Source organism: Calidris pugnax, unplaced genomic scaffold (genome assembly GCF_001431845.1).
Source record: "Calidris pugnax isolate Ruff unplaced genomic scaffold, ASM143184v1 scaffold63, whole genome shotgun sequence".
NCBI lineage: Eukaryota > Metazoa > Chordata > Aves > Charadriiformes > Scolopacidae > Calidris > Calidris pugnax.
Window position 1 is genome coordinate 7,669,071 of NW_015090852.1, and position 24,224 is coordinate 7,693,294.

General features: G+C 36.5%; 1 long non-coding RNA gene across 3 annotated transcripts in view; it reads right to left on the reverse strand.

Annotated features, from left to right (window-relative positions):
- Nucleotides 1-8,511, reverse strand: part of LOC106888809 — a 67,819-nt gene extending 59,308 nt beyond the window's left edge. For all 3 annotated transcript variants that reach the window (XR_001412205.1, XR_001412206.1, XR_001412204.1), the window contains exon 1: nucleotides 8,193-8,511. This is a non-coding gene — a long non-coding RNA (uncharacterized LOC106888809). The remainder of the gene's footprint in view (nucleotides 1-8,192) is intronic.
- Nucleotides 8,512-24,224: the final 15,713 nt, after the last annotated feature.

Consider the following 24,224-nt stretch of genomic DNA (forward strand, 5'->3'; position numbering starts at 1 on the left):
CCCCCCTTCTCCCTCTTTTTAACTCTCCTTTCATTTTTAATTCTTACATAAAGATCTGAAACTTTAACCCTTTCTGTTTTTTAATCAACCTTGGGAGCTGTTTTTCTTCACAGTTGTCATGCACTAGACTTCCCATCTTTTAAAATCCCCTTTTTTGCAAATTATTCTCTTAGAATGGTAGTTTCAAATGAACTAAAATAAAATGCTTGAAAACAGTAGCACAGATGCAGTGGATGGATAAGACGTTCCTCAAAATTATCAGATTTTTATCTCTAAAAAAAAAAGGCAGTTATCAAGCTATGTAAGTAACTTAAATGCATCCTTTTTTCTGAAGATTCTTAACCAGAGACTTTTTGTAAAATATTTTATGGGATGGCAGTATAAATTTTGTCTTTACAACTTGTGAGCTTTTTTGTTTGGATAGATGAAGCCAGTTTCAACTGGGATGCTGCAAGAAAATAATTATCTTGCTTGCCATTGTTGGGTTGTTTTGTTTTGTTTTCTTTAGGTTGTTTATTTTTTAAATCAAACAAACAAACCCTCACCATTTTTTTTTTCTAAACTGGAATAATGTAGAGGTAAAAACACAAAGAGGTGTTTGTACTTTTATCATACAATTAAGTCTTTCAGTTTTGCGTCTCTTATGCTTACTAGCTGAAATCATGAGACCAAACTGATTTTAATCATTTTATCTGATCCCATTATCCACATCCCATGGCTTAAGAGACTGGATAGACTCCTAATATAGTCTGGAGCCTTGACAGTAAAAATTGGCTGGTGAAATACAGCCTCTCAATTGCATATAACTGTGCGCATTTGCTGACTTCCTCTCCCCGTTCCGAGCACTGCACGAGGCTGTACTTCCACACAGGATTTTTCCCTCTCACCCACTTCTCACTACCACAGCCCTTCTGCAAACCTGCTGAGGTGACCAGCAGATCTGCCTCATTGCCATGTTCTTAATTAATTTTTACAACTGCTGAACAGAACTGACAAGAGGTAGCTGAAAGTCTGAGTGTTTCTTTCATGCTATTCATGAATATTGATTAATGGAAGCCTTCAGTGGAAAATAATCTTTTTCTTTTGCACAAATATCCCTCCTATTTGTTCATGAAAGGAAAACAAAGTTTTTGGTTCCATGTGTGTGATATCATCATTTCAGTTAGTCACAAAATGGCAGACTGAAAAAAAATCTTCTGTGAAATCATCTTCAGGCAGGCCCACTGATTTCTCTTCCTGTGCAGTGATTTTTAGAGTTGCTGCCCAAGGTCTTGGGCTGTTTCTTGGTCTGTTCAATGGTTGGGGATCAATGAGTTGTCAATAGAAAAAGAAAGGTGAAACAGGGAACACAATTAAACGACTGCCAGTGAAGTGGGAAGAGCCCAGCAAAGGTATTTACTTGTGGCAAAGGGTTCTGTAGAAATTAAAGAGCTATTTCAGGATCATGCTTGAAGCTTGCGCTGAACTTTGAGAATGGAAGTGATTCACTGGATCAACTTCAAGCTTTAGAGGCAATAACACGCTCAACACCATTACAAGATCAGACCCTTGGTGCACAAATACTGGAGGTGGTAAATGTCTATGGCTCAGGTTTGGCACTCCTGGTCACGCAGTGCAGCGTTTTAGCCTGCAGTACCATGGGACAGTCTCTTAAATAAGCCATTACTCTACAGGACTCGGCATTTTAGAATTAGGCCTTCCATGACAGCACTTCATGTTGATTACAGATGGAGTAGTATGTTCTTTTTATCCTATATTCTGATGTTTTGTTGCATGTTAGCAAAAAATGTGAAAGTTAAGTACAAGGGAAATCTTAAGAAAATTAAGCCAGAACTGAGTTATGTGAACCTCTTGAGAAATGGGCTTTGTATCTTGTCTAGTTATAGAAATACCACACCAAAAATTACTTTATGTAATAACAGCAACAACAAAAAACACTATTGTTCTGTCTGGGATTTTATATTCTTTTCAGGCATCTGAGGTGTCTCCAGTGCCCTTTGCTGTGGTATCTCAACGCCGACCTCACAATAATAATCACACATTCAAAACTTGAATTCTACTAATATGACATAGATGAGAAGCCAGGCAGTTAAATGATTTGCCCAAGGCTACAAAGCATCTTGCTGGAGAGCTGAAACCAGACCTTTTACCATGTCTGCGTGGCCAGTCCCAAAGTCTGTGCTTTGTTTTCTGTTCTCAGGCATGTTTCTTCATGCACATGTTACTTGGGCAGCATGCTTGACATATAGCAAAGGCCATGCTGCCCACTGCATTTTGTCCTGGATTGTTTTTTACCCTACATTTAAAAAGTGATTGGGGTTTTAATGAAGACCTGATTCAACTTAAGAAAAGAAGCCTATCTCATTGAAACCATTTTCACAATTATCTTTTGGTAATGATTTTTCCAGGGCTGTTTGGCTGTTTCTGGATTCAAGCTTATAGTGATAATCTGAAACCATTAACCACTCAAGTGTAATGTTAAACTAAACCGTGAATAGTAGACGGAATTTGTACAAAATAGTACAGGAATAAGAAATCTGTTGCTATTTTTTTTCCTTGTGTAAAAAAACAAACAAACAAACCCCAACACCAAAACAAAAATGAGCTTGCTCTGTATTGCTTTCAACTGGTCTTTTCCCCCTCCTCTTTTTTTTTTTTTTCCAAGGATTTGTTTTACCCACTTACCTTATCCATTGCTTATGTAAATATATGGGTAGGACCTGGTGCATCTTTTGCACACTCTACTTGCTAAATCTCTATACACAATGTTATATTACCCCACAGTTACCTCACTAAGTCCAAGTAAAATAGGTAAGACTGTAATGACGTCATCTGTGTGCATATTCCTGTAGTTAAGGTTTCTGTGTGATTATGTACAGTATTTACAATCTGTACTTTGCATGTGGATCACACAGACACAAGTGAGACTGTGATCACCAACCCACATAGCGTGGGTGGGGTATGTATGTGTAAAATCTATATAGGCAAATTAACGATGATTGAAGATTACAGATGTGTGAAGGGTGGGAGTTTTGGATAATTGAAAATTATATTTTTCTAACATTTTAATTTATTTTTTTTTAATTTGAGAGGTATCCTATTCTACGCGTTTTTTGAATTCATTAAAATAGGCAAGCGGAACAGTTCATGATTTAATTCACCCACACCTTTCCTTTTTTTTTTCTGCTCTCTGCTTGAGGGTTTTTAATTCTTTTTCTTAAATAGTTGGCAAAAAAATGATGCTGACTACCTGTTTGTCTGGTGTGATATAGACATATGTATTCTTCGTTGCACTCATTTGTAAAAGAGGAACTTGCAATGATTTTTGCCTGAACGCGACTAGATTTGCTGCTGTACAAATAATATAAATTAAATATTCTTAATTATTTTAGCTCATGCTAGAAAAGATTCAGGACAAAGGGGAGATTGATGCAGTGTGCCTTACAATGGCCCTACTGATTTCTCTACTGGCCCTTCCTCTGCACATGGTCAATTAGAATTGAAAATCCTGTGCTGATTTCATTCGCTGGAATTTTTAAGCAGGTCAGGAAGAAAGATGTTATTGAAAGGAAAAGTCTCATCTAAATAAGAAAAGAACACGTGGCCATCTGGTCTAACTGTACCATGCCGAAAGTCATTTTGGCTCAGCCGTAGTTTGGTCTTTGCAACAGTTTGCCGAGATATCAAACAGAAATCTGTTTACATTAAAACACTCTGTACTTTTTATCTATAAAAATGCAACGTGCAGTTCTCTTCCTATCTGTAATGCATGAGCTCATTTGACCCCATTACCTTTTTGAGAGTGCCTATGTTTCTGGTAGGCTCTCAAGTTACTTCTGCTGTGCAAAGGTATATGTGAAACAACCAATTTTTTGAAAGTTTTGGAAGTAATCTGGTGCATTTTATTCTTATGATTAAAATTTGCATTTCTGCTTGAGCTAGAAAAGGGTCAAACAAACAGATACAAGAAGAGGAAGCATAGGGGAAGAGGGGAGAGGAGAGTTTAAAAAAAAAAATTAGAACCTGAAGTTTGTGCTAATAGCAGCGAGGAGTTTGCACAACTAATTGGAGGCCATAGGCTAAGAGATGAGCTGTAACAGACATCAAATTTTTAAGGAGTGGAGTCATAAATATGCATGAGCTTCCATGATTGCTTTGTTTCAACATCAACTATTTAAAGTTTAAGGATGTCAGCAAAATACCACAGATCAGAATTTTTCACATTTAGGTAAATAAACTCTTTGCGTAGCAAGCTAAAATACATGGCTCCAAATCTCAGGTGCCTGGACAACGGCAGCTGAAGAGAAATGCCATATTTACAAAAATGCTGGGCATTTGTGTCTCCTACCTGCTTTAGTGAGAGCTGCTGAACACCCAGCATTCGCAAAAACCAAGAGACATTTCTGGGAGAAGGGGAGGGTGTGGAACTAAACATGGAGGCAAGGGCCCTGTATTCATATGCTCAGGTTTAGGGCTTAACTCTTATGTGATTAGTCATTACTTTTACATTAACAAACAACATATAAATTGGTGGTTGAAATATACTTTCTAATGCAAGGCAGTGTGTAAAACGCTTCTGAAGTTTAGAGGAATTGATTTACATAGGATTTCAGTCTTTAGGAAATGGATAAAAATATGATTGCTTATTGTCATTACGTTAAGAAAATAAAAGTCAGCACTTCAAAATGTAGCTGCAGGCATTATTTCAAAATACATTTGAGAAACATAAGTGACAAATTTTATTTTTTCAAACATAATATACCAGAAAAGTAGAAAGGAAAGTAGCGCTTAATACTAGTGAACTTGTGTACATACATATACATGTAATTTACAAGTACATCTCATATTGTGTTGAGATAGCTTGTATATTTCATGTAAGGTATATGAAATGTTCCTTCAGAACAGTGTTAAATCCCTTGTTTAAAAAAAGTAATACAGCGATACAAATTCAACCGCAGCTCTCAATTCTTTCTCTAAATTTTTCTCTTTTCTAGAGCCTTTACCTTGCATGTGGATATTGTTGCCATTTCATGCAACCTTTTGTTTGTATGTCTCTGCTGCTATTTGGAAAGGAAGGTTTTTTTTAAGACTAAATTTATGGGATACCTAGGCTGTGTTCCTTTTCAGATAGTGTTTATTAGCAAGTTTAAAGAAAAAAATCTAGAAACTCCCTATTTTTCTATTAAGATTCCTGTTAGTGTGATTAAAATATAGCCTTTTCAGGGAGTAAATTAAAAGCAGTTACAGATGTATATTTCCATGTGTGTATAAAACTGTATTTTCTTTCAAGTCTTTTTCACACAAAGTCCGTATGACGAGCAAAAATTAATCACCATTTGTATCATACCGTAATTTGTACCATAAAACAATGCAATTCCAAAAACTTATAGAAAATAGGCCCGCGCAGCATACATTTAAAAATTAAATAGAATAAATGCTTTGAATCTGCCTTTTCCCTGGAAGCCTGTGCTAACCCCACCCATAGCCACACCAAACGGAGAGCAACTATTTTGGGGAGTACTGCATTCCCAAGACCAACTTTCTGGCACGATGACGCTGGCCCAGTCGGCGTTTCTCTGGGCTGTGGCAACAGGAAGGCCAGGGGTTGCGAGGCCAGCTAACTAAAATAGTCCCCGGCCACGCTCCCTGTCTTGGGTTTGAAGACAACCTACTCACAAAGCACTTTGCTACTGCCTTGCTTAAAACTGCCGTAAAACTGTCTAGGAGATCTCACTAATCTCTCTAAACATAAATATGTTGGAGTATTTCAGTTTGACCGCCTTTCAGACCTAGGTCTCCATACTCTAGCTGTTTGCGTTTATGTGGTCTATTGTATACGTATACAAAATCTTTGCACAGTATTTGAGAGCTACACGGCAATTATGCAAGTGATGCATGAACTTAACATAAAATACTGCATTGGCTGTAAAGCTGGAGTAGAAACTGCTGTAAAATGGGAAACAGTGGATGCCCCTGGTTACAATGTTGGAAAGTGTGTGCACATATGGGCATGTTTTGTAAAATAACGCGGATATATGTTTACAAAGTTTCTTATTTCGTATTTTTTGCAAATCACAATGAAGTTGAAACCGAGCCTGGCCGACATAAGGAGGAAAGGCTTGTGTTTGTCTTTAATCTTTCTTGCAGCACGGTTCAGACTTCTGTCTGATCTGCACATAGCAGAGCAAGGGGCTTGCCGTGCATTGCGTGCAGGCTCCTTGATTGTGGAGGGGAAAAAAAAAAAAAGGGAAAAAAAAAACTGGCTGGAATCCAGACAGGCGAGCGCAGCGCTCTGTTGATCATTATGTCTAGCCTTCAGGTGTCTCAGCTCACAGTGGGCGGCGGTTGGGGGAGGGGGAGATAACAGGAGGGCAGACAAAGAATAAAAGGGTGTATTTAAAAAAAAAAAATCATATGTAAAAAAAAAAAAAAAACCTCACATCAAATCCTTTTTTAAAAAATGCTTCTTTTAACGTTCCTTTCACCGCAGTGGGAGCAAGCAAACATCTGTCCAGGAAGATTTATTTAAGCCATAATTAGTAGCGTCTGGAGTCTTTCAACAATTTCTCCTTATTGCACTTAATTTTTTTTTAAAAAGAAGTCTGCTCATCTTTCACTTAGAAACTGTTTTCACTTCATGCTTTATTAGAGATCCAGCCCAGCCAGGACCGAGTCAGATTTCTATTGTCTTTGCTTTTTCCCTTCTGATCGTAGTTTTCAGAATCTAACTTTTGGTAGGGGAGGAGGGTGAGAAGGAACCGGGGGGGGGAGGAGGAGACAGATCTTATTAAAGGTCTTATGAACACATAAGGGAAAACAAAACAAAACAAAACTACAAATCAGTGCTTCTGATTATACAGTTATCCATTTGGGTTCAATTTCTTTTCCGGGGAAAAAAAAAAAAAAAAGCTCTGCTTTGTCTGTTGCTTCTGTTTGAGAACTCTCATAAATCTTGCCCAGAAAGCAACTTGGGCTTAAGGAGATCTGGCCAGAAAAGCTCTGGGAAGCAATTGCAATGTCTCTTGCTATGGATATTCTCTTCTTTCTGCCCCCTTTGCCCCCACTGCCCCTTCTACCCCGACCTTCTGACGTTATGCTGTGAAGAGCCCCACACCCTTTCCCACCCCACCAGGAATTGCAGCGAATGCAATCTGCAATCTAGAGGTAGTTAAAGTTGCTTATCAAAAAGCCTCTCCTTGTGCTGAGTGAGTCCAGATATTAGACTAGTTGTGTTTTTTCAGTCCAGCCATAACCCGCTTCTAACACTCCCCCCGTTGGCTCGCCTCTCCCCCTCCCCCCGTGGAAGGGGTGGGATGGGAACCTTGCTCGACTTCATTGTTCCAAATCTAAGAGCTATTTGCCCCAAAGTGTCTTCGCTGTCTTTCATAGCTAATTATAATAACTGTCAGATGTCTGGAAAGTCTGGGCTGCCCTTGCTGGCGGAGTTAAAGTTTGCCTTTATTTTTTTCCCCTTGGGGACAGATCAGGCCTGATTAGACACAGAGTACAAATAAAAGTGAACAACGTACATGTGTAGGGCTTTTTGTCTTTGTTTTTCTTTATGAACAAAGCAGCACGCTGGCTATGTCAGGAAGCAGTGTGGCATGCAGCGTGCATGCAGGCACTGCCCTGGAGGAGAACTCTTTTTTTTTTTTTCTCTTTTTTTTTTTTTCTCTTTTTTTTTTTTTCTCTTTTTTTTTTTTTCTCTTTTTTTTTTTTTCTCTTTTTTTTTTTTTCTCTTTTTTTTTTTTTCTCTTTTTTTTTTTTTCTCTTTTTTTTTTTTTCTCTTTTTTTTTTTTTCTCTTTTTTTTTTTTTCTCTTTTTTTTTTTTTCTCTTTTTTTTTTTTTCTCTTTTTTTTTTTTTCTCTTTTTTTTTTTTTCTCTTTTTTTTTTTTTCTCTTTTTTTTTTTTTCTCTTTTTTTTTTTTTCTCTTTTTTTTTTTTTCTCTTTTTTTTTTTTTCTCTTTTTTTTTTTTTCTCTTTTTTTTTTTTTCTCTTTTTTTTTTTTTCTCTTTTTTTTTTTTTCTTTTATTGAAGCATGCAAGAAATATTTCTGAATTTGAAAAGCACTTTAGATACTTGTTCATCTTATAAGAAAAAGTAACCGTTGATTGTAGTGCACACAGCATTTTGACAATTTTAGGAGATTTCCTTTTCTGAGTGAAAATAAAAATAAATAGACCGCGTACTCACAGTTTCGTTGTGCTGTGCAGGTCGCTGTCTCCTCCTGCAGAGACAAGGAGGGTAGGAGGATGTCAAGGGTGCAGAATCCCAGTTTAATTCAGGAGAAATGTAAAAATGTGCTTCCTGAAGTCGCCTGGAAGTCAGCCACTTGTGCTCAGACATCCCATTGCTGCTCTGCACGCTATACTATCTGCAGTTCTGAATTGAACTAAATACTGCCCATGTGAAAGACAGGGGAAACACAGTCATGTGGGACACACAAATCCACTCTATTGGCTCCGAAGGAACAACTTCAGCATTCTTGCATTTCCACCATTGGTTAACAGTTCAAGCTGAAAGAGTCTAGGTCCTCCTAGTGAGTCCGTTTTCCCTTTATGTGTGGAAGAATGACTGTAGGATTTTACAGTGACAGGATTAGTTAAGAAAGGGACTGAAGTCATCCCTTTGACTGAAGCTGGTGGGTGGGGATTGGAAGCTGTGCTTTTCTCAAGTCGACGTTTTTCCGTTTTCTGCCTGCGTTCTGTGTGTCAGGAAATGCTTGCAGTTAACTTGGATAGCACAGAGAAACTGAAGTGATTTTCTTCAGATTCAGGGATCGACTTTTAGAGTAATATAGTGCTACAGACTGTATAATGATTTTTATGGGAATAACTCTGTTCTGGCTGGCTAAAACACAGTTGTTTTTTCTGTTCTAGGTTTTTTTTTTTAAGCCCAGAAAAGGCTATATTTCAGGATCATCTGACTTGAGTTTATGTATCACATAAGCAGACAAATGAATCCAGCAGTTCCAAAGCCTAGACTAATAATTTGAGTGACAACAGAAAATAGATTTTATAGAACTATTGGATCTCTGGGGAATATTATGTTGTGGTCATACTATTATTTTCAAAGAAGCAACAAATACCATAAAATCTATAATTTCTGATATTTGGTAATTTTGAGACTGATGAAACTAGAAAAACTAAATAGGAGGGGAGAAGATTGACTACTCCCTATTTTGGAGTTCTATCATTTGCCTGATTTAGTTATGCCAGAGTGAGCTGTAATTTGAAACGGTGCTCAGTCATGTGTGACATACTTCTCCAATTAACCCTTATTAAAAAGACCTTTCCCAAATCCCACATGCATGTATTCCTAGAACCATAGAAAGCAGAGGTGTGACAGATTTGCCAGGGCTTGTGTCCGTCCTCCTCTCTGGCCAGGTTTACCTCCTCTTCTATGTTTCCAGCACTTTGTTTGGTGTAGCTCTAAATACCCTGAGCATGTGGCTCCTGTTGGTGGACTGTTGAACTTGGGGCCTAATTTAGCAGTTGAAGGGCTTAACTATACTTGGAAATTTACCAGAATAATTATTCTGGAATAGTGAATTCATTATATGCCTGTGGTGTGCGCAAGGCCAAGCACAGAGAGATCGCCCTGCTGGCGTTCGTACAGCGTACAAGCTCCTATTCAGCGGCTTATGCCTGGTTCTGGGTGTCAGGACACCTTTTCATTTCTACCAGTCAGACTTTTTCAGACCACCTTAAAACAATGCTTCTTCCTCTTTGGAGTGCACTCTCTTAAGCTATTTATAGACTTTTATCATCACCTCACTGACCACCCTTGTCATCGCTTAGCTGAACACCATATTCCAGGTGTAGCTGCCTAAGATATGGGAATGTTCCTCTGCAGAACTGTGACCTGGTATTGCTTCAGCAAATCAATATTGGTTTGCTCAATATGTGAGCAGGAAAAAAATATATTTTAAAAATGTACTTACACACCTGACAAACAGCATTTCAAAGAAGATGAATACACTATGCGTTCTACTCTGAGTTAAGAAGGCAGCCTTGTAAGGCTAAGAAGATGCAGAGTGTTTATTTTTCTTTAGCAGGCTCACTTAAAAATAGTGTTTAGTAATCATATACAAAAGGTGGGGCGTAATGGTGGTGTTTGTTTTTTTAATCTTCATAAAGAAAGGTAATTGTCTGGTTTGGATAAAATAAGGCCACAGCAGTAGCGTCAAAACTTTCTCTCCTCCCTCCAAAAATGTTTTCAGCTCCACTGGGCTTTCCACATCTGGACTCCAGAACACTGAGGAGAGAGAACTCAAAACCCTAGGAGACATTTTCTTTTTTTCGCAGCGCTGGTGGTCTTCATAATTTTGGTTACTTTTTTTGTTGTTGTTTAATTCAATTAAAGTGGGAAGAAATATTAATAAAAGAAACCTTACTGCAGAGAGCAATAAAATCTTTGGTTTTAAGACCAGTACATGGACTTTTCTTAAATACATCTTTTTCATGTATGTCAGTTTCTGATTTTAAAATGCTGGAAAGCTATTTAAAGAGAGGGAATAAACATCTGAATTCATTTAGTATTGTTTTGCTCTTTTCCTCAAACAAATAATGAGTGAATTTTAGGAAAATATAGAGAACCTGGAGCAATGATTATTTACCTGCAGTTCTTGAGCCATGATTCAAAGACTTTGGTGATACAAGCAGATGCTTTTGTGACTCATAAATATTTCAGAGACCAAATTAATACTTAGTATCGTAATTGTCTGAAGCAAGAGAAGTAAGTACATCTCCACAGATTCATGTATTTCAGTGGACTTCTTATTTTCCCTATTATCTCTATTGTAAAGAAATCAAAATAAAGACTTAGGCTACATGGTGTTCATTCTCCTTGAATAATAAACTATTTCTTTCTCCGTTATTGGTTACTAGAGAAGAATACATAACTGTAAGAGCCAAAGAACGAGAGCATTATAAAATTACCACATTGTGGAAAATAACATTATTTTGCAGATACCGTCATTGTGATGATGCTTAAGATGTGAGACAAGATGTTGCTGTACTAACAGGGCTGTCGGAGTCTGGAGGCCATACGGTTACTGCTATTCAGTCTTCTGTGACTCCAGCCATTGACAGAATGGACTTCTATTTCAGGTTTAGGGTGAGGGTTTTGGGCTTTTTTTCCCCCGGTCTAGCAAAGATTGGTAAGGACATTTAAGTCCTGCCTATTAGGGGTCCTGTTTTAAGAATTTTCATCATCCCCTAACCAGGAACTCTAGGAAAAAAAAGAGATGATTTAATTAAGTTAGAAATGGTAGTCACTAAAATAGCTTTTTCTCGTTCTTTGGAATTATTAGAGAGCTTATGGCATGAGGGGGAAGAAGTAGGATGCCCTTGACCCTTTATGTATGGAGTGTATTCCCAAGCAACTTCACAAAAGAGCTAGGATTTTCTTCTTGTGTAAATATAAGCTCAATAACTATTTGGCGGGAGGAGGAGATTTGCCCCTTGGCTTCTTTTTAGCAATGCATGCTACATTTAGAAAGGCAAAAGTCAAAAAGCCAGATAAATTTCTTTCAGATAAGTTTAGAATAAAGGTAGTTATGCAGTTTGCGTGTTGATGTGTTGAATTATATAAGCGGATACTTCTGAAAACATTTTAATTGTTTCCTTAGAAAATCAAGTGCAATTCTATTGCGTCTACTATGTAGATTTCATGTTGCCCAGTACTTTTAAGCTTTCCATTTTTCTTTCTGTGGAAAATAATTGAACTTTACTGCGTAGACTGTGCATTTGCTTGCACTTTTCCAGAGAATTCTTGCTGTTCTATACACCTTTGCTTTTTATAATTCAGCAGTAGGTGGTATCTGCTAAAGTTTAAATCTTATATTAGTCACTGCTAGTAAAATCCCTCATGTTGGTAATGCATCAGAAAAGAAGAAATCAGTCAAAAAAACCCAGGACATACCAGGGAAGCTGGAAGAAAATGGAGAAGAAGTAAAGTCATTGAAAATCATTGAGGGCAGGCAAGTGGGAAAAGGGCACCCAAAAGCCATTTCATGGAAAGGAATTACCAGAGCCCGGAAACATATACATCACTTGCAGTGAGTGCATATATTCTGCAGATGGTTTTATAGCCTTGTTAAGAACATCCCTAAGCTAACATGAGTTTTTCAAATGCATCTGGTATAGGAGGGTTGTGAAGGAAGGTTTGTTCTCATCTCCTGCACCAGGAGGGGTGAAACTTGCTGAAACGCTGTCTGAGCAAGTCATCTGTGCTGTATATGAACCAACTGGCCAGGTTGCAGTATCTATCATTTACATCAAGAAAAATCATTAGCAAAGCTGTTAATATCATAACTGAGTTTGGGAGGCTTTTTGAGATTTATATTTTGTTTGTGGTTGGTTTTGGTTTCTTTTTCCAGCTGAGTCTTTTCTCATTCCTCCATCTCCTCTAGCTATTTATGTAGATAAAGTGAATGAAACCACATGAGATACTGGGAGGATTTTCAGCAGGTAGAGAGAAAGCTGGTATCACATTACTAGTGAAAATCAGGAGAACTTATTCCTGTTTTCTCTGCAGGCATTATTTCTGTTTAGAGTCAAGTTTCGGTGTATAACTTAGATAATTTGGCTGCAGTTTAACCACTACAAAATCCATCTTGGATTCAGTATGTTCTTCACCTATATGTGCTGAAATTCATGCATACTTTGAGTTATTAGTCGTTCTATATTTATAAACTTGATTTTGGTTACAAGACCGTTGATGAGGAATTCAGATCTCATCAACATTTCATTCCAATGAACTGATAATATTAGGAAAAAATCCAAGATTTTCAGCTAATCAATTCAAAAATTTTTTGCAAGGTTTATACGAGTGAAAATTAAAATAATGTGTTAACAACTGTGTTTGTAGGAGAAAAGTTCTAGATAAAACAAAATTTTATGTAAACAGTGGGTTGGTAACTGCAATATTGTTCAGATGAAATTCAGTGATACAAATGTTTTAAGGCTGTGCTATAGTTAGAGTTTCATAGAATTATGATGTCCAGAAAGATTTGATCAAGAAGGCGAGAACCAACCATGCTTTTAATCTGATATACCTCAAGTTCAAAATACATAAAATCTCTTGCAACTGTTAAGGTACTGCTGAAATGAAAGAAAATTCAACAATTTTTATATTAATTCTACATATTCCAGAAAATCTGGTGATTTCTTTCAAATAATTCTTTTTTTTCCTTTGGGTGATTTCCTCAATTTTATTGAATCCTCCCATTCTTATCCTTTTTCTTTGTTCACTTGTTCCCATAACTTCTTTCAGTATAAACAAATTATTTTCCCTAAAATACACAGGCTTGAAACTCAGCTGGTCTAGTTTTCACCAAAAATTGAAGGACTTTGTAGGGGCATTCTGACTTTGTGACCGTAACAGGTCTTTTTGCCTCTGACAACTCTTACAAGGTTATGTAGCTTTTTCTGGTTTCAGGTAAATTCTTTCATCCTCAATTAACACATAATAGTATATAACATATATCAAACCGCCACTTCCTTCTAGAAGTCTGCAACTGGCACTTTATATTCTAATTCCCTTCTGCTTGGTTTCAAAATCTGAAATGTATCAAAATTTTGTGCAATGCAGTATTTAGTGAAGAATGATAGAGTTTAGTAGTTCGTGTATCAAATGTAGAAGTTTTTTGGTGTAAAACTCATATGTGGTCTAATTTTGAAATTTTTTTATTTAATATATTATTCCCTGGGATCAAGCATCTCTCTTTTCACAGAAGAAACAGGTGAATGTTTAAGTATTTCACACCACATGTAACAAAAATAAATAGGGCATTCCCTCCATTGTCGCACCCCTACAGCACTCTCTGCAACAGAAGTGCAGTAGTATTGGTGAGATTAAAACATCGCAAGGAAACAAGTCATTAGTAGTTGCAACTTATTTTTCAGTAAAGATATATCAAAGTTAAAATATATTATAACTTTTTTTCAAAGTAACGTATTGCTTGGGATCCAATATAATAAATCTTGGAGATTATTTTTCTCGTTTTCCAATAACTTTGATCTAAAGAGGTCTCCCATTTTTTGGTTCTCTATTCTTGTCTGATATCTCAGTCTTTTAGGGATTAAGATAGTAAGTAGTTTGCCCCATTTCTGTTCAAATTTTGGGTGGTCCTAAGCCAAGACAGTTTCAAAAGGACTTTTTTTTTTTTTTTTTAACATCTTCCCCTCCACATTTTACTCTTTAATGAAATAATTAATTTTGTTCTTAAGGGAAGTTAATACTGCATAAAAGCAATACTAATATCATAGTTTTCCTTGCAAGAAGCCAGATCTGTTACTTTAAGGATGTGCATTTTTCTTCTGGTAGCTTATGAAAATTTAAATTAAAAGGATTTAATAATTTAAGCAGCATAGTTTAGTGACTGAATGTTGAAGAGCAGAGGAGTTTGAAATTGCTAGCAAAACACTAGACAAATATTTCAGAGAATATAGTTCAATACTGCCTTCAGGCACTGATCCTTGCTAGGTGCATGCGGAGTAGAGATGCTTTCAGAATTCAAATTTTGGGTGGTCCTAAGCCAAGACAGTTTCAAAAGGACTTTTTTTTTTTTTTTTTAAGCATCTGCCCTCCACATTTTACTCTTTAATGAAATAATTAATTTTGTTCTTAAGGGAAGTTAATACTGCATAAAAGCAATACTAATATCATAGTTTTCCTTGCAAGAAGCCAGATCTGTTACTTTAAGGATGTGCATTTTTCTTCTGGTAGCTTATGAAAATTTAAATTAAAAGGATTTAATAATTTAAGCAGCATAGTTTAGTGACTGAATGTTGAAGAGCAGAGGAGTTTGAAATTGCTAGCAAAACACTAGACAAATATTTCAGAGAATATAGTTCAATACTGCCTTCAGGCACTGATCCTTGCTAGGTGCATGCGGAGTAGAGATGCTTTCAGAAATAGAATATTATATAGTTGTAGAGGACTGCTACTCTAGTAATGACATTTTATCTTTAATTATATATTGAATTATATATTCTATATTGATTAATGAATTTCTTATACACTAAAGACCAAAGAATTCCTTTACCCAAGAGGATTTTGTTCTTGGTTAAAGAGTAAGGTGTAGGCAGAAGGGATGAAAGCAGGCATAGAGGGGAGAAATCAATGCAAACCGCACTTGTTCAAATAATTGCAGTTATCAAAGTATGTTCACATATTTGTCTGATCCTTGTAGGGAAATAAAATTGTACCCTGAGCCCTCCTAAATGTTAGGTAATCTCTACTGTGTGTTAGTTTGTCTTGTTGGTTTTTTTTAACAGAGCCATCATGATGGCATCTAAATATCTTTTTTCTGCATCCCCCAGTCTGTGTCTTTTGTTTCCTCCCAGTGTTTAACTATGGACCCCATTTGTGCCATATCACAATCTAAACTGGAGGTTTCTTGCTTGAGGGACCTTGACTGGGATCCTGACCTTAGTGAAATCAAGGAGGAGAGTGGGTTTCAATATCTTAAGTGGCACCAGGATTTCACCTCTGCCTTTATTCAGGACACCTCTGGACAAAGAAAACGAGTTAGAATGAAGTGCTTGAGTATTAAGCCAATTATCTCTTTTAATTAGGACATGTATAGAGACCTCTTAAACTGAAGAAAGGGTGAAATTTGCTGAATAAATTATTCACAGTAAATAATCCACCCAGCTCTAGTTCTGACAGACATAAAGCTGCAGTGGCATCAAAGTGTCTGCTCTTACAGAGTGTTGCTCTGACACAGATGTCAAATGACAAATCAACATGAGGTGAACAGATGAGTCTTATTCCCTGTCCTGCTCAGCTGGAGAGATCGCTAAGGGTGGTCAAATAGGTTCCAGCGATGCTCTTAGAGCATCCTTTAGCTGTAAAAGATAAATAAAACTGGCCAGGAGGTAACTTCTGTAATTCCTTTAAATCTGCTTTGCAGATATTACAAAGGGTAAACTACAAATAGCTTGGGAGCTTTTTACCACAGAATAGAGGAAGGGAGGGAAATCGGTAAGACCTTGTGGCCATCTCCTCTAAGACTGAGAAGAGACCCAAAAACTTAAAACAGTTTCTCTGCTGGTGAAACGGCTGTTGCTAGAAAGGAGTTTAGCTGTGATTCACTTCATCAGTACAGTTTAGCTCCGTATACTTTGCTGGTCTCTGGTGAGATATATTTGAGACTAGGTAACAGTGATGGAAATTACTGAAAATGTTATGAATAAATAATGATTCAAACCCTGTTCTGGGGACAGTGTTCTGACCGTTCATATTTTTGCAGAATACCATGAAAATCATCATTTCCTTTGGGCTTCTGTTACCCTGTGCAATTCTTGTGCCACCTGCTGAGTAACTCTATCTTCTTAGCCCATTTTCCATAAAATTGAGTGCTTAATCAGGGAAAACCAAAACTATTGGACGACAGGCTGTTTAAATGCTTCTCAGGACAGACATGTAGGAAAGGGCCTCATTCATAATATTCATCGTTCATGTAGGACTTTGGTAGAACTATTTAAGCATATGCTGTGAAAACAGTCCTGTCTACGTGCAGAACCTGACGTGGCAGCTGGGTGACATGGAGTCGGGCAGCAGTAGCTGCAGCTCCATAGCCACAGAGAGGAAATTTCAGAATTCAAATCATATGCCTCTCTAGCCATCAAGCTGTCATTCATGCATTTTGAATGGCATAGCACTGATAAAAGGCTAATTTTGGCTGAAATAATCTTTACAGCACCAGATTTTACTTTGGATAACAAGACAGACTGTTATAAAAAATTAGATACTTTCACTTGTTTCTTAAAACAAGATACAAAAATGAAAATGGGTACTTTTTCCTGGTTTTTGTCCCTCCTTCCATGAGACAGCACTACCTTTGTAGTCTTCTTCCTGAATGTAACATTTCAAGCCATAATTTAAAATCAGTTTAATTTTGTATCAGACTTTTGGCATTATTTTAAGGCTTTGCAGTGCAATGCTGTGCAATGAGGTTGAAATGCAATTTTCAGTCCTTTCAAATAGTGAAAATCCTTATTCTGCAGTGACACATTTCCATAAAGACAATAATTAATTTAAATATAACTTGGTTAAATTTGTGCAGCTTTTTCATTCTGGTATGATAAAATTTCTATAAAGAAGTATTTTCCACAAAAGTAGAATTATACTGAAGATTAGTTTTATTATACTGTTAAAAACTGTACATTATAGACTAACAATTCATGTAGAAATATGTGCTTGTTCCTTTGAGAGAGGTGAATAGATAAACTGTCCAAGGTACAGGGAAATAGAGCATGGATAATGTGGGTTTGAGATATTCTGTTGCTTAAGTGATGCATTAAATCAATATTCTGCAAAGCTTTTTCTTGTTAAGTTATTTACTCGGCTGCTGTCACAATTCACCATTTAGGTCATCGTCTTTTTAAAAAAATATATTTTCTTGTGGCCTAATTTAACTTTATCAAAATACTTGAATTCCTCAAGTAATGAAACTTCTTCAAATGCTAAAATTATAGCACTGTTTTAATGCCAATATTTACACTGAAATTCCTTACTTGGTTAATAAGCTAAAGAAAGAATTGACTTGCAAGTGAATTGCTAGTTTATCTGCATGAAAATCTATTTTTACAAATGAATAGCAGAAAGAATAAAAAGCTGATGTCAATACTTTCATAAAAAGGGAAAATTCTTTAATAAAGTTCTGAAAAGAACACTGAAAAGAAAGACACATGTTTTTTCTTCAGCTATTTTCATTTTAACATATATCTGCATAAATGGAATCTCAGAAGTTACTTCTTTTCAACAGTCAAAATAATCATTCAAAAATAATTATGGAGATAATCAGTGCTTTGTTGTAACAGGAGCCGAAGATGTGCACTCAGTAACGATGTAAGGGTACCTCAGGGAAACCTTCATCCCCCTATCATTCAAATGGCTGAGTAAGAGCCACAGAACTTCAGCACCCTGGAGGTATTTCGTTTGTCAAAAAAATACACATATCCTGCATCATGAATCACCTCTGTTGTGCTAAGATTTTACTGAGCTTCAGATAACAAAACCATTCTAAACCAATCAATTAATACAACTATTTTTTTTCCTTTAATCAAGATTCAAAAGGGAAAGATCACTCACTTCCCTTTGTAAACTGTCTTAATGGTCTATCATCTATACAGTGCTGTCTGTGAGATACCGTTTACAAAATGTAATTAGTCAGTGTCTACACAGATGTGTGCCAAGTCTGCACTTAAGTTTTAGATGGTTTAGTATTTTTGGAAGATTTTTTTGAAGGAATTATAACTACGAGTGACAACCTCAGGGCTGTGCTGTGTGTGTTTTGTGGGTTTTTTTCCTTTCTAAGCACTTTCTTTTAATTTTAAGCCAGACTAAGGAACATGTTTCCAAAGGGAATTTTCTCATCCTTGTTAGGGTATTTTAGAAATATGGGTGTTCAAATAGTGATGAAAACAGTGAAGTAAATGCAGGGGGGTTGGGTGAAGGAAACTGCAAAGATTTAGGATTAATTATTTAAGAAAGCAGAAGAATTTAAATGGGTCATGAGGAAAAAAAATTGCAAAGTACTGAAGCTTGTAGAGGAGAGAGATTGGGAAAGTCTGTGTTCCCTGTCTCTCTCACAAGGGATGAGAGAGGTCTTCAACTTAATCTGAAAATAGAAAATCAAATTCTTTTATTAGGAAGGAAGTGCTTTTTCACGCAATGTGTGATAAAATTGTGGAACTCACTGGCACACGATTACTAAGACTGTTTGTTCATTACTATATGGATATGGACTGTTCTGTTCTGATTCCCTTCCATTTTTTTTTCTTCATTTATATTATCTCTTGACTCCATCCAGCTTTATTAATCTATTTCTGTGATGCCTTTTCTCATGCGCTTTTTCCACTTTGTGGGATCTGAATGCAAAACAAAACATCTTCTGTCTTGATGTCTACTTTTCTTGGAATTGCAGTAACTTTTAAAGAAAATACAGAGTTAGGGCAGCATAGTTATATTTCACCTGTACTCTGAAAGGTTGTTACGTGGTCATTTAGAAAATAAGCATGATTCACTGACATGCTATAAAAAATAAGGTGGATCTTGTTAATGTTACTTAGATAAGAACATTTTTGACATGTATTATTTCCCTAAAGAAACTTAATTTTTTTTTTTATTCTTGATATCTGGAAAAGAGAAATAAATCTGTTCTTGAAATCCAATTGATAAAATTTCAACTATGTAAGCCATTGTACTCAATGAAGGCAATGGTGAAAGAAATTAAAATTGTCTGGACTTAATTAAGCAGATTTTTAGATTAATAAGGTAATGAAGAAATATTTATATAAATAATTTTTTAAAAGTAGCAAAACGTTCTTCAATATTTTTTTCCTATCAAAAGGAATTTTTGATACCTTTTAAAAACTGTTAATGATTTTGTGAAGTATTGTATTATATTTTTAGTGAGGAATGCTCTATGCAGTGAAACATGTAGTATGACTCTCGAAAGCAGTGGAAACTCCATTTCCTGAGCAGACAAAACACCTAAACTGCATGAAGCAATAGGCTTTGTAATCAAAGGGATTGTAGAGTAGCTAGTACAGCTACTCAAAAAGTACAAGCAAACTGAATCCTATTTCAAACCAAAAGCTTTTACTATGTATTTAGTGGGCTAAGAGTGCAAGAGGATGCTATCACTGACATAGAAAAAAATACACCAAGAAAAAAAAAGATGGAATAGCTGAACGGGTGAGAACAAGAAGTTCCAATGAACCAAAAATTCACTAAATCCAAAAATGTAAAGTGCTGACCCCTGTTGACCTCAACAAGTTGTTAATTAGCAGAGGATTAACGCCCTTTTCATGTGGTGGCAATCACTAGAAAATAATGTGCATGCATCAAAGAACTCTAGGGTTTAACAAAAGATTAAACACAAAGATTCTTTGGATTATAAAAGTGGAATCTGGAGGTAGCACTACACTGTCCAGTTTGCAATTTTGAATAGATGATCAATACCTTAGAAAATAAAGTATTTTAAGAAGAACTGAAATGGTAGAAACAAAATTTAAAAAAAAATATCAAAAAACTAAAAACAAAACACAAAACTTATTTCTGTTGTATTTATTTCTTAATTTAGTGTCTTTAACATTAACACTTCACAGCCAGAGTTATTGGAAAAAAATCTGGACACATTTTAAAATATTGCCAATTTATTATAAGGTAGGCAATAAGGAAATATTTTTTCTTACATTATTTTTCCAAAAGCACTTCAGAAAGTTTCATTCCGGTTTAAAATGACTATGGACACCAGGTTATTCAGAATTGTATATAATATCACGACCTGAGGTTAATACAGAAAAAAAAGGCAAAAAACCCAAGAGCCAGAATCCCCCTACTCTTTGCGTTATGAATCTGTTTGGGGCTCGTAAAGGCTGATGAGAGTTGAATTGTGTTTGGTCTCAGAGGACCTGTGAGGAATAGTAGTGACCTACAGCGTTTTGGGTGTCGTTGTGCCTTGGGGATGCTGTGCTGCTGTGAACTACTGGTGGCGTGGGCCCCATCGGTGGGGCAAGTGCAGCGCCTGTAGGACCCACTGCTCTGCAGCCCAGCCCCATCAGGGGTCAGATGAGTAGAGCTCAGGAGCCCCTCGGCGCAACCTACATGAGTGAGAACAAAACTGAGGAGCCAGAGTCAGTGTTAGCTGGGCCACTAACTGGAACCCAACAGCTGAAAGCTTAAATCACAACACATTTCTGTTTTGGCCGACAAGGGCTGAAACCACACCAGCAAATGCAAGCAGAAATAAGGAATTTCTGAGACTTTTACAATGACCACAACTTTGTAAATGTGTTTCTAATAGTTTTGAATGCACTGCAATTCCAATCAAAGATGTATTGCTTTCTCTAAAAGGGTTGGGTGCTTTTTAATTCTGAAAATGTGGTCATATTCTGAAAGTACCTGCTGCAAAATGGGATTGATTTCCTTTTAAGATCCACACAATACTTACAGTCCACTTCTGTAGTACATTTGTAACTTTTATTCTGATTTGGACCCCTGAGGCCACATGGGTGTTGGAGAGCTACTTGTGCACTGTGCTGTTTTGCAGATGATCAACAAGGTGCAGATTAAGGGCTGTGTTGCTCCTAGGTTGCTCTGTATCACAACTGGTACTGGCAGTGAAGCTGCACACCTCAGCTAAGTGAAGAATGTGAAGAAACTGAAAGCCTGTAAATGTAGCTAAGGAACGTTTGGCTTTCACTGCTCTTATAATTGCCAACATCAGAAACTTCTGCAGGGCAATTGTCCACTGGGGAAATTTATGCACAACCCTGGCCTCACCCAAGCTTGTGATTTATGGCATGAAGCAGTAGGTTGATGAGGATTTTTCTCTTGTTAAGAGGACCCTCTTTGATTTTACTATCCAGACAAATATCTGAGCAATTAAACAAATGTAATTCTTGGTTTGTCTCATCACTTGTAAGTAGTGAGTTCTGCAGATTAGTTATGTTGGGAAAATGTATTTCTTCATAACTAAGAGAGGTAATTTGTGTAACTTCAGTTTCATAAGAAGTAGAGTATTTCTGCTTTTATAGGATGATAAATATCTATTAGAGCATTTCTCTTGCTGTTTATTTTTACTTCATTCATGCCTAGTTTCATCTTACTCAAGTCCTTTACATTTTTTTCTTTCTGTGTTATGAATTTGACATATTTAAGTCTTCACGATGGACAGATTATGGAGTAATTTGTATTATGAAACAGTAAAGATGATTCTGGCTGGGATTTTCAGTGCTGCATTCATACTTGCAATTATCAGAAGGAGCCCATGTTTTGACTGTCATATTTAAGGTCAGTTTTGCAGGACTGACAGCTGAGAAAAATAGTTTTCAGATAAACTGAGTGAATCGGACCTGAAAGCTTCTGAAAGGCAAGAAACAGGAAGCTATGCAACTTTCAGACTCATTTCTCAAGAGAGCCACTATTGAAGCACAAATACACTCTCTCTCTTGTGAATATGATCTCCTAATACTTATGGTAGATTTTGTATTTCCAAGGGGATTTTGCATTATTTATTGTACTCCAATGCTGACTAGGACATGTTCTATGGGCATGTTTGGTTTGTCTCTCTCTCACCTGTTCAGCTATTCAATAAGCATTTGAAGCCTCCTGTCGATGCACAGCTCTGCAAAAATATACTGTTTAATGTTGCCTAGTTAGTTTCCTGATTTTTGAAACATAGCCTGATTCAGTGTCAGACTTTATATGTGAATAGTTAAAAAGAAAATTAAAATATCTAAGCTTCTTAAAAGGATAGTAACATAATGGGCTCTAATTGCATGTAACCATATATGAAAAAAAGCTATTAGTAGCCTAAGTAACCATTACATAAATAGACACAAATTTAACTATCTTTTTTCAGGTAGTACGAAGTTAGTTCACAAAGGGTTCATATATTTCAACCAAAAGCGTGACTGTGTTTGATCCTCTATTATGGCTGCTGCAGGATTCTGATTAAATACTGCCTGTCAGTTATCTCACTTCCTAATTACATAAACATTTCAACCAAAGTTCTTAGAAGGACAGATTTAAACTGTACTTCCAGAAAAGCTCACATAAGCAACTTTGTCATTTGGCTTTCTGCAAGTGTTCATGCCAGCTGAGTTGATTATTTGAATACTGTTGGAAAGCAAGTAAATTCAAATGAGTATTCATGAAAGGTGTTGCTCTTTCAGATGTAGGAACTGAACCTAGAGAGATATATTGTGCTAGACTTTCAGCTGCACAGCTGTAACCTTTTCCAGTAAAATCTGTATTGTTGTACACCAGATTAGAATCACAGAATAGAATTATAGAATGTGTTGGGTTGGAAGTGACCTTTACAGGACATCTAGTCCAACCCCTCTGCAGCAAGCAGGGACATCTTTAATTAGATCAGATTGCTCAGAGCCTCATCAAGTTTGACCTTGAAAGTTACCAGGAATGGAGCCTCCACCACCTCTCTAGGCAACCTGTTCCAAAGAGGTTAAGCCTCCCCCTCTTTTTATCTAAGAGAATGGTTCCCTAAATACCTCCCTAAATACCTCAAATCATGCCTCACTGAAAGGCAGCATTGTTAACTACTCAAATCATGCCTCACTGAAAGGCAGCATTGCCTTTTCCAGTAGAAATGAGTAGCTGGGGATGGGAGAGGCAGGACTTTTTGCTAGTATGGTTTTAGATTGGTGTAAATCAACCATGAACTCCACCCTAAAGTATGATAGAGAGAAAAGACAGAACAACAACCAGATAAGTTCTTTTTCATGTAATTTCCTATCACTTAAACTCTTAAATCTAGATTGATGTTTCATCAGAGTTCTCATACTTTTCTCAAGACTTAATAAAATAACATTATTTTTGATCTTCAAAAGTCACAAACAGCATCTTTTGTTGACAAGAAGTAAAACTCAGAAACAGTCTAAAAATACTCAAAGCCGATGTATGACTTTTTAAAAGATTCACATTCCTGGAAGTAATACTTATTGTTTGTTTTCAATCCTTTTTATTAACAAACTCAAATTAAATTTGCTGCAATAGTGAAAATTCACAGGCACTGAAGCATGCGCTACTTGGAATTACTTAAAGGAAAGATGGTGGCCGCAACCATAATCATAGGTTCTGCTGGCTTTGCTTTTTCCTTGAGCATTAGGTCGGATATGTCAGTTGTCTGAAACAACATGTGCTGAGAGGTTGTGAAATGCTTTCCATATCCAATAAGATCATGGAGTAAAAGCATTAATACGTGTATGGTAAATGATTTTACGAAATCCTGAACCTCTTGTAAAACTCTCCTCAGAATTCAGTATTGAAATTACTGTGAAATGCAGATTCAATTCAATTACAAGATTAAGTGAATCAATTCAAAGTTTTTTCTTGAAGGCACTGGTTTTCATAATTTTGCTTTCTCTATCCCTGTAAAGGAGTATGGAGGGAGTGAAGGAGCTGATTTCCTTGTTTTTAGAAGTTGAGTTTGTCATGGAATGCTTAGTGGAGCAACAGAAATAAGTGTGGGAAGACGTTGGTGTAAAATACTCCTACTCTTCTACTGCTCCTGCTAGTTCCAAACCTAGCACCTGCTTATCACATAGTGGGAGCTATTCTTGTTACTATTTTCTTTAAGGCTGTTCTTGTTCAAGTTAGGTTAGCACTGCACATCCCATTTATCACAAACTCAGTATGGGAAAGCCATATGGTGATCAAGGCTGGGAATTATGCCCCAAGTTT